The 9,433-nt window shown below is 34.1% G+C and overlaps 1 long non-coding RNA gene across 1 annotated transcript; it reads right to left on the bottom strand.

Annotated features, from left to right (window-relative positions):
• Positions 1-8,318: 8,318 nt before the first annotated feature.
• On the bottom strand, positions 8,319-8,815 carry LOC141451548 (uncharacterized). Its single transcript, XR_012456883.1, has 2 exons — positions 8,600-8,815; positions 8,319-8,501 (listed from the first exon to the last, which is right to left on the bottom strand). It is a non-coding gene; the product is annotated as an uncharacterized lncRNA (long non-coding RNA).
• Positions 8,816-9,433: the final 618 nt, after the last annotated feature.

Genomic DNA, 9,433 nt, shown 5'->3' with positions numbered 1-9,433 from the left:
CTCACCAAAGTGCTGAATCTTCTCTTACTGCACCTTCCTGTACAAAGTAAAGATAAGAGGGAGATAAAAAAATCTGTAGCCTACAACTAATGGATTTCAGGAAGTAATCATCACTGATCTCGACCAGCAGCCTATAACGTTGGAACTTTTTTAACTGTTGACATAATATACACATGTGGTGGGCTGTTTAGGATACAAGTTAGAAAATAGAGAAATAAACGATAAAAAAAAAAACAAAATCTGCATAAAGAAACAACTTAATTGCACCCATTGTAAGACTTGAATTTTGAACAGAAATTACTAAAGTTTGTGTTGTTTTTTCTTCCCTCATAAACTAGAAAATAGATTTGTTTGCTTTCTCTATTGCTACTATTCTTTAACAAAAAAGAATAAACCATTCGAGAAAGAAATAATCAAAAGGAAGCATTTCTTATTTGTTCTTTCTTTTTGCTTTAGAAAGTTGGAAGAAGTCTTTTAACAAAAAAAAAACTTCTGTTCTTGTTTTTTAATTTTTATTTAACTTTGTAGATTGTGTAAGTATAGTTTTTTGTCACTCAGAGCTAATTATTAATTTTGTTTATTTGTTACTTAAGTAGTGGGTTAGAATTTGTATAGTTTTGACTTATAACATTCTAGATCAGTGATTCTCAACCACTGTGCCGCGGCACTTTTGAGTGACGCGAAAGTTTTTGAAGTGCGCCGACAAATTTTAGAAATGCATGACAATAAAAATTATACATTAAATTGTAGAAGACGATATGAGAGTAGCATTATCAATTATACGACCAAATATAAACGAGATTATCAAAAAACATCAAACTCAAATTTCTCATTAAAAGAATTCTTTTATTAACTTGTTATTAATCCCTTACTAAACATATACTGTTGTTTTTGTAGTACATATTATTTTATTTTATATTGAAAATAAACAAACTATTTTACACAGTGTATTATGGATAAGTAAAATACTTCTAAGCTTATCTTATTGTTAGTGTACCGCCAAATTTTGAAATTGTTAAAAGTGTGCCACGACAAATAGAAAAGGTTGAGAATCACTGCTCTAGACCTACTAGACGGTTTTTTAGAGCAGATGCCGTGATTCATTCTTAATTTTTCTAAGATTGAAACAATAAACGCAGTTAGGGAAGATAGCGTTGAGTCTGCAACTTAGCAAGAAGAAAAACTGGGCAGTCCATAGTACTAATTCAAGGGAGTCAAGCTGGATTGAGTTAGGGCCTATTGGAACGAAACAAAGTCTGGTAAAACACTTACACGAAAATCTCTTACTTAAATCCTCCAGGTTCTAACATTAAAATTTAACTTTAAACTCCGAAATGTTAAACTGTACTCTGAAATGAAACCTTACAGGGAAACCTACCCCTAATCTTTCCCGAAATCTGCGCTAAATCGAATTTTCTTAGAAAAATTAATGTTTCAGATCTATAAGCGTGTAATCCAGGCGCAAATTACGAGAGATTTGTTAAGCCAGATGCGTTAAATTAAATAACAAAAATTAGAAAAATCCTCTTTGGTAAGCATGTAAGCGATAAGAGCCGTAGTTAATGTTGAAGGGGCATTTCAGCAGGAAAAGAATTTCAAAAATCTGAAATACAATAGTTTAAGTTGCTACTACTGCTTGTTCGGTACATCTGCTTATCATGACACAGCAAAAATCGTCCCGCGCTGTCAACTCAACTGCTGTGCCTCAACACATTATGATTTCTAGTTCAAACAATTGCAAAATTCTAGTGTAAAAGAGGCAGTAATATTATTGGGAAGAATTTTTATTTGAATAGCAAAAAGAATTCTCATTTTTATCAGGCGACAAAAATTTTCAAGATGGAATTCATGGACAGACAGACATTCATGCTAAAAGCATTCATGGTGTTGGCCATAAAGCTTTTTTTGTTCTATTGTGTTATCGAGTAAAAGCAATAATTAGAATTGGAATTTCTAGACTACAGTTTCGGCAAACTTGGCAATGAAATTTTAACTATTTCCGTCGATAGATTTCTTTGTTCTTGACATTGCTGAGAGTTCACTTTGGATAAGTGAGAGTTTTTGTTTTATTGTGAACCGGATGGAGGAACGATCCTGAGATAAGGACTTCTTCTTTCTTGGCATTACAGCCTATTAAGGGCTCTGGCCTCCTCAATTTCATTCCTCAACTCTCTCTCTGGCGAGCCACCCGTCTTCACCTTCTCACTCCTAACAACCTGAAGTCCTGTTCCGCGTTTCGAGCTATTCCTCTACTTCTCCCACTTCCCGGAAGGCCAGTAAAAAACTTTCTCGGGATCCTGTTCGGTTCTTACCAGATCAACCTCCCACGTTTCACCACTCCCAACAGGTCCTGTTCACCATATCGTTCTTTCAACTCCGGATTTAATCTCATTTTACATATTCCTACTTGTCTTACCGGGCTAAATATTTTCCTCAGGACCTTTCTTTTCTAAATGAAGACAAGCCGCTCGGATCTTCCCGAGTTAACGTCCAGGTTCGCTACCAAAGATGACAACCGTCTTAAACATTATCATGGGCTCCCTGGGGGGTAGAGGTTGAAGCGTAGGGTTTTCTGTAAGGAGCAGTAGCATTTAATACCGGCTAAATAGTGGAGTAAAGAACCTGTTAGATTGAACTTAATAACTATAAAAATAAACATAAATTGAAGCCAATTTTCCTCAAATTGAAAATTTAGATTACTTAAAGACCCCTTTTTTGGCGGGTATCCTACAATAAGACTTTAATTAGATCTTTTGTGCCTCCCCTAGTAGTGCCAGGTGATAAAACAAGTTACCCAGGTATTCTGGGGAAGATCGAGAACGATAAGTTGGAGCTGTCACCAGAGATAACCTTGTCTGGTGTCAAATCAACTCTTCCACCATTCTGAATCCTAAATATTCTGTGGAAAACTCCCCTAGAAGGATACTGCCACTTTTAAGAATGGCTCCCTCAAATGTGGGATCCACGCTTTCCAGGCAAGAAAATTTGTAGAAAGTGAGGGGAGCCGGTAGTCAGGTATAATCTCGTTAGTGTACTTTTCTCGTAAAACCCTTCTATGATTTCCAAAATTGGTATCAAATTAGAGAGTTTCCTAAAAGAGGGTAGCAGGGGGTTCCTGCTAACCGCCCAGTCTCTCTAGCAAAGATATTTTCTTTTGAAAACTCCTGACGAATTGTGGGATCGGTTAGCCAGTGCTTTGCAGCAGCACCTCACAGAAATAAAAGGACATAAGAAGACAACATTAGCTTTGTGCCCACGCGCTTAACTCCTCAAGAGAGGGAAAGAGAAAGAAAGAGAGAGAGAGAGAGAGAGAGAGAGTGAGAGGTCAGTGGTCTGAAAAAAGAAGAGAAAATCAATAAAAGAAAATGTCTGGTGGGTGCATCCTTCTCGACTCTTGAAGTGGAAAAGAATGGAAGAAAAAAAAAGGAAGAATTAAGACAAAGAGAGAATACGGATGTCTGTAGCTGAATAGTTCTGCAGATTGGTGAGGAGGTGTAATCTAATATGGTGATTGGATAAAAGCAATCCTCGCCAGCTCAACGGAAGTTAACCCAGCCTACCAATAAACTTGAGTAGGCGTACAAAGGTTGAATAGTTGTAAAACACTATCACTCTTTTAAGGCAAGTTCACGAGAGCCAGAAAATTCTATTGATCAGAACAAACAATACCAAAATTCTAGAGGAAAATATTTTTTAAATTAATAAATTTTATTAAGTAATAATTGCACTTACTTAAACTTTGAGAAAGTATCAAATTTCTAGCTTAGTTGTACCTCTGTTGAACGAGAAAAATAATTTTTTTTTGAATCACTAACTATTGTGTTAAGCTCGCGTCATGAAATTTTTTTAATCAGCATATCTCTACAACGAAAAGTGCCAGAAAGCACAAACTTAGTTTTCCGTTTTGTGACTATTGTCGCTTTCAGGACTCGAAACTCCAAATTCCAAACTTCGTCAATTATAAGATCAACTTTACTGTTATGATTTTTTTTTTTTTTTAACTGAAATAGAATTTGAACAAATGAACTATGCCATTATTTACATTCATTAGCTTTTCTCTCTCATCTCCCCTCTCTCAGTAGAGACAGAGAGTAAACAGTAGAATGACGTGTAAATCAGTTCATAGCAGGAAGTACTCAATCACTGCAAATAGTCTCCTGTATTACTGTAATTGCTATAATACCTCATCGCAGTTATCAACAGGTACTACAAGTGCGAGTGTTGGTGAGTACCATAAATGTAAAGGAGCATTAACACTTATACTAGCATCATCAACATCTTAAAAGTAGTTATGTAAATTTGAAAATGTATTTATTATCTGAATGATATAAATTGCAGTCCCAACGTATTAATTATTAGATACATAAAAATGTATCTTTAGTTTAAGAAGTTAAAAACTATATAATTTAGAGAAATGGCACTTAGAGACCTAAGATTAATTTCAAAACCCTCTCCCAAAGAACCACGCTTATTTATGAAATGAGAGCAATAGACCGACCAACAATTGAACCATATACGAAGGTTGGGTTCAAGAAAAACATTTGGGTTGTTTTCTAAAAATAGAAAGAAAACTGATGCATTAAAATAGGCTAGAGTGGTGCCTTTATGATATCAAGAGATTGTTTCAAATTTAAACTTATTGACTTGGGACTTACTTAGACCGAAGACTTTCTTGGAACCCCCACACTAGACTAAAAAAGAACAGAACTAAAAATAGACGCTGTCGACTATTTAAAAGACTTTTAGACGAAAGATCAAAACTCTCTCTGGACAACAAAAGACTAATTTGTACTGCTATTTTGAAACCCATCTGGGTGTATGGAATAGAGCTGTGGGGTTCAACCGAACGCACAAATCTCCAAAGGATTCAATCTCTTCAATCTAAAATATTCGTACTATTGTAAACGCCCCATTTTATGTCTCCAACCTGACTATAAACACTGACCTTAACATTCCTTTTGTCGCCACAAGTCGCTGAAAACAAGATACAGAAAACTCCACTTCAATTTCTGCTAATTCTCGAGCTCAAAATCTTTCTTCAAGAACTCTTCCTGACAACCCGGACAAGACGCCTTAAGAGACAGTGAGTGACCTCGTGATCTTCTCTCAAGTGAAGAGAGTGACTAATAGCCTAATGTTTTGGAGTGTTACCACTGGGTAACTTCTCCAATCGTATGCTTCATTGTTTCTGTTATCACTGTTACTTATAGCGCTGATTGTAGCAAAAATAAATACAAAAAAAACTTGTTGAGGTTCTGCGTTTTCTTTTTTTAGTTATAATGGATTGTCTAACACAAAGGACTCAGTATTCATAGGAACTCAAACAGTTCATTCCTGTTGTAAACTAAAAATGAAATGAAAATACCAACTGGTTTGCGATATTCCCTCTTATATGAGCTAGGAGGATGTCTGGTAACTCACAATAACAAATCTCATTTTACTAGCAACCAGTTACCGCCATTAACTTAGTAGTCAAGAGAGAACTATGTTGGCTAGACTCTGTGGACCCACTCAATCTTGCGTACACAGTGTACACGCTGAGAGCCTTGGAAGATGATGGGTTAGTTAACTTGGTGCAAGGATGCAGCTGTGTCTAATGGATTAGCCCACGGATATACTGAAAGAGTGAGACTGAGAGAGCAGAACGCTTTAGGAATTAACTGACGTACACGCACATTACCTAGAATCAGACAGGTTGGTGCGTACTCAGGTCTACCACAATTACTCGCCTGCTCTATTACTCAAACTGTCTCCTTTCCAGTTTATAGAAATACGATCTCCTTTACGATGGTTTTCCCTAATACAATTTGTATTAGTTAATGTATTTAACAGGAATGTAAAAACCGCAAATCTTTTATATACAACCAGTTACTCAGTAGGTAATTTTTAGAAATAAAAGGGGAATAATGAGCAGTTTGAAGAGAGCTAATTGCCAGATCAAATGAAAGGTAGAACATGCCCAAACTGAGCTTCTAGAGCAGTGCACTAAAGTTGATCTAGTTCTAACATACCAAGACAGGCGGAACTCTTTGCATGATAGCAGCTGATTGTGGATTAGAAACGTTGAAAATAGCATTTAGGATGACAGGACGATGAGGGAACGAATCCCACTGTATGAACACAGAAATGAACTTACGAAATTTAGATTAACCTATCATAAAAACTATTGAATTGAAAAGTTGTCTTGAACATATTTAAAAGAATACAGTGAACTAATTTTTGTTTACAAAGAAATGAGGCAGCTTAATTAATGAATTTGTAATTTGAAAGCCTGAAATAAAGAAACGAAAAAGAATTCCTGACACGAATAGTCCAGTTGGGTCTCAACTTGTATCTAAATATGCAACTTGAGGGCAAAGATTAATGGTTACTCAACTTTAAGGCCAATCTTTTCTCTTTTCAGGGCAAATTAAGTCTGAAATCTACATCCCCAATTTCTACAAAATCGTTCTTGATTTACTCATAGCAACCATTTAGGCACTTTACTCAAGAAAATGCACTAAAATCTAGGTTCAAACTCAAATCAAATATCAAAACAACTATGAAATCAAAACAATGTTTTAAATACTTTAAGAGACGAAGAATTCCATTAATATCTCTGAATTCACTGATAATTTTTTTTTTTTTTTTAATCAAATCATTATACAAATATTTAAATAACCATTCATTAATATTCACTCACAAACCGATTAGGATTTCCCTTGAGAATTTGTAGTTTTTTTTACCTAAGATAGAAATCTTGTTAAATGCATTGCTTATCTAAGTGAACACAGTTTAAATGCAAAAGCAAACTTTTCTTTGCAATATATTAACATTAAACTAGTGAAGTGAATTATTTAACCTTATCAATATTCAAGAGGAAATATTATTGGTGTGAAATAATCACATGATTTATATTCTACTGAGGTATGATTGAGAAAAATTCCGATAGATTTCAATTTTCTTTTAAAATATTAGCTTGATTATTTTTGAGAAAAGCGTGAAGCCACAAAATCTTTTAAAATCCATTTTCAAGAAAACAAAGTGGAATAAAGGCGATAAGCAGGTATTTATTTGTGTAGACGGTGTAGTAAAACTAAAAAATGATAATAATAATACTCTTTAGGTCAGAGGTTAGGGAATAGTGGATTCCAACGCGGAGATCCCGAGTTAGAATCCAGCTGCTAGCCTTTGGAGATTTCCTAGAAGCTTCTTACAGCCCACTGTCCGTTGATGGACAATCTGGAAGCCGACAGTGTGCTGAAAAAAAGCTCCGGCCGCCGATGGCCTAAGATGTTGACGCGCCTTAAGTAAATAAAAGATAAAAAACTCTTTCCTAGAAAACATTGTTACTTTCAAACCTATCATTTCAACCAATCATTTAATCCAAGTCAATATTGTGAATGTGCTCAACTTCTCAATTCACCCAAGTGACATTCTAGAAGGAAGTTCAAAATCCTAATCTTCCTCTCAACTGTCCTAAAATTAATTAATTCCAGGCAATTGTAAAAAAAAAGAAAGTGTAAATTAAAAATTGTAGATCTACCCAAAAGTGCTACAGATTTACTCTCCTTACGATCAATCCAGAAAATAAAAACCTATAATAATTCACTGAAAGTGTATTAATACTAACCAAAGCTTAAGTGAACTTTGCAAAACCCGTTAATTGATAATTACGGTTAGAGAAATTTACTGATAATTTGTGACTCGATCCAACGTAGTTTCAAAATATAAAATAATGTTCTCAAGCTTTAAATGATCCTTAATTTAGTTGGGGGCAGACAAGCAAACGTATCATTATTATTGATTTTGAAACGTAGGATAACTCCAGACTTTTTTTCCTATTTTTAAAAATTTCTCTTGCATTTTCTTGCTTTCCTTTCAGTCAGATAGAGAGAGAAAGAAATCAAGAAATTTTTTTGTAAGCTTTATACTTAGTTAGGTCTATGTGCTTTTTTCCTCAAGAGAAGTAGATCAGTTAATCGTTAAGTGAAAGGAAATAAACTTGTAAATTAAATATAGTTAATACAATGATCCCTAATAGTAAAAGTAAAACTTTAGTTTTTTCAACTCGTTTTTAAACTCTTAACTTAAATTATCTCCTGGAGTTGTGGTTAGCAAATAAACCGAAAGGTGTGAAAGAAATAAAATTGTATTAAAAAGTACAAAATAAAAGAATCGTAACTTTCTTTTTTCAAATTGTTTAAATTAATAAATTTTAGCTTGTATTAAATGTTTACATTTTATAAAAAAAAATAATCATGTTTAAAAACAGAATACATATAAAATGGTAATATTCTTTTTATTGGAATCTAAGCAATAGAAGAACTTGAAAAAACTTACTACAGAATGCGCCAGAAGATAAGGTCCCTTGGACTCTATGATCCATATAAGGTAAAGGGCTGACCTTATACACTTATAGAGTGAAATCCTAGGGATTTATGAACAGTTGAAGATTTTCCAAGCCACCAGAAAGGAGCGGCTTTGGTTGCCATGCATGGGAAAACCAGCCAATCCTGTATCTAATCTCATCAAGCCAAATAATAAACAATAAATGAAAAGCAAATACAAAATTATGCAAATCATACTTTACACTAATTCTTAAGAGAAAAAAACATACCGGAAAAGTCTGAAAAATTAACAAGAAAAATCTGAAGATGTGAAGCTAAAAACTTGGATTGAATTCACTACTCAATGTAGAACTTCCTAATGTTAACATAGAACTATCTTGCTTTTTTGTTATCTTCAGGTTTACATTTTAAGCATAGCACGATAACATATTATGATTGTGATACAAATTTATTCGCTAATGTTGGTTGATGATGACAGTTATTGATTGTTGATTAGGTTGCAACTTTAACAATAATTTATTACATGTTTTATTTATAGATTACAGATTTAAACTAAAGGGAAAACAACGAGGTCAGTTTATAAATGAAAACTATTGTCTGCTGTACAATAGAAACTATTTCCGAAACATTTCTTGCCAAAGTATGGAATAACATTCCAAGAAAACGCTTTCCAAACGCTGAAGAGATTTTGGAAAGTTGTTTCACAGCTCCTGAAAGATACTTCACAATATTTTTTTTTGTGAAATGTGGAGTTTTGGACTGGTTTTAATGGAAAGATTGAGATTTCAGCTTCAGTGACTTTAATGAGAGACCGAAACGCGAATCCTAGTATTTCTGGTGAAACTAGACGAGAATTCCTTATTTTTCCATTAATTTTGCAATCGTAAATCAAAATTAAGCCAACCCTGTGGGTACATTCTACCTCTGCCTTAATTATTAATAGACTAAAGTAGAAATCCTAATATTTACGGACAAACTAGACGAGAATTCCTTATTTTTCCTTTTATTTTGCAATCGTAACTGAAAATTCAGCCAACCCTGTGTATACATTCTACCTCTGCCTTAATTATTAATAGACTAAAGTAGAAATCCTAACATTTACG

The sequence above is a fragment of the Rhodnius prolixus genome, unplaced genomic scaffold, assembly GCF_049639745.1.
Source record: "Rhodnius prolixus isolate KJV_2025 unplaced genomic scaffold, Rpr scaffold_1, whole genome shotgun sequence".
In the NCBI taxonomy this organism is placed as follows: domain Eukaryota; kingdom Metazoa; phylum Arthropoda; class Insecta; order Hemiptera; family Reduviidae; genus Rhodnius; species Rhodnius prolixus.
This window is presented reverse-complemented; position numbering and strand designations above follow the sequence as displayed.